Source organism: Palaemon carinicauda, chromosome 5, assembly GCF_036898095.1.
Source record: "Palaemon carinicauda isolate YSFRI2023 chromosome 5, ASM3689809v2, whole genome shotgun sequence".
NCBI classification, from domain to species: domain Eukaryota; kingdom Metazoa; phylum Arthropoda; class Malacostraca; order Decapoda; family Palaemonidae; genus Palaemon; species Palaemon carinicauda.
Genome location: NC_090729.1, coordinates 11,242,287 through 11,244,786, shown reverse-complemented (window position 1 = coordinate 11,244,786; position 2,500 = coordinate 11,242,287).

The window sequence follows — 2,500 nt, the reverse complement described above, 5'->3', positions numbered from 1 at the left end:
GTATGTATATTCATAGATAAGTAAGATAAAGTCAATGCCAAGGTCAGGAAAAGTATATAAACTATTTACTTGCCAAATAATGGACCATTTTCTCTGATTTGCAGAAATAAGCATAGTTCAGTTACCTATCTCGGAATCTACAACATCATACAGGGAAATTATGTATTCTACCAAGTGCCTGTTCTAGTTTTTCTTTGTTTTTTCTTGACATCAAATATTGATATAGCCTTGCCATTTAAAGTATATACCTCTTAACAAGACATTATTACTAAAACATCATCTTTTAGATAGAAAAAATACGTCAATTTTGTTTGAATCCACAAAAGATAAAGTATTTTCTCTCTCTCTCTCTCTCTCTCTCTCTCTCTCCTCTCTCTCTCTCTCTCTCTCTCTCTCCTCTCTCTCTCTCTCTCTCTCTCTCTGTATATATAATATATATATATATATATATATATATATATATATATATATATATATATATATATATATATACATATATATATATAATATATATATATATATATATATATATATATTTATATATATATATATATATATATATATATATATATTGTACAGTAGTACATTGGATCCTTCTCTCTGGTTACGGTTCATTTTCCTTTTGCCTACACATACACCAAATAGTCTGGCCTATTCCTTACATATTCTCCTCTGTCCTCATACACCTGACAACACTAAGATTACCAAACAATTTTTCTTCTCACAAGGGGTTAACTACTGCACTGCAATCGGTCAGTGGTTACTCTCCTCTTGGTAAGGGTAGAAGGGACTCTTTAGCTATGGTAAGCAGCTCTTCTAAGAGAAGGCACTCCAAAATTAAACCATTGTTCTCTAGTCTTAGGTAGTGCCATAACCTCTGTACCATGGTCTTCCACTGCCTCGGGTTACTGTTCTCTCGCTTGAGGGTAAACTCGGGCACACTGTTCTCTCTTGTTTCTCCTGTCTTGTTTTGTTAAAGTTTTTATAGTTTATATAGGAAATATTTATTTTAATATTGTTGTTGTTCTTAAAACAATTAATTTTCTACCTTGTTTCCTTTCCTCACTAGGAAGTTTTCCCTGTTGGAGCCCCTGGGCTTATAGCATCCTGCTTTTCCAACTAGGGTTGCAGCTTGGAAAATTATATATATATATATATAATATATATATATATATATATATATATATATATATATATATATATATATATATATATATATATATATATATATATTTATGAATATATATATATATATATATATATATATATATATATATATATATATATATATATATATATATATATATATATATATATATATATATATATATATATATATATTTATATATATACTATATATATATATATATATATATATATATATATATATATATATATATATATAAATAATTTCCAATAATAAAGTCTTTTCCTTTTATCAGAATGTTTTTATATGACGCAACACAATCAATGGACCTTACTGGTATTACAGTACTTTATGTATTATCCCCTATATAGGAGACTTCGACTAATATGAAGCGTGTTTGCATTTATAAGAAATAGTGTTATGGTAACAAGTTTCGATGGGATATATATATATATATTTATATATATATATATATATATATTATATATATATATATATATATATATATATATATATATATATATATGTGTGTGTGTGTGTGTGTGTGTGTGTGTGTGTGGTGTGTATATATATATATATATATATATATATATATATATATATATATATATATATATATATATATATATATATATATATATATATATATATATTAATAAATATATATATATATATTATATATATATATATATATATATATTATATATATATATATAATATATATATATTTATATATATTATATATATATATATATAATATATATATATATATATTATATATATATATATATATATATATATATATATATATATATATATATATATATATATATATATATATATATATATATATATATATATATATATATATATATATATATATATATATATATAGACATACATAAGTTTCTTACACCTGAAAATTAGTACCCGTTCTCTGAAAATATTACGCAATTCACAGACCACAATATATGTGGACACTGAATATCCAAAGATCTCTTTTGTTACACCCCAAACCAAAACTGGGTGATTAGTTATGTGAACTATTCAAAAACCCACCTCTTACCTCGTTTCTTAGTCAGGGAATACAAGCAAAGCACAGACCAAAAATAGATATATTCTATAAAAATTTAACAATATAAAAGAGTTAGCACCAAAAATAAATCACTCAAAACTGAAATATGAATTAAACCTTAGATTAAGACGTACGAACAACACCTTGAGAAAACTTATAATCACCCGTTTCACTGTAAATCAATTTACAAACTTACAATCACTTGCTTCACTGGAAATTAATTCACAAAGATATTTAATTTTGACAATTGATGAAAAGAGTTAACACCCTAATACTCT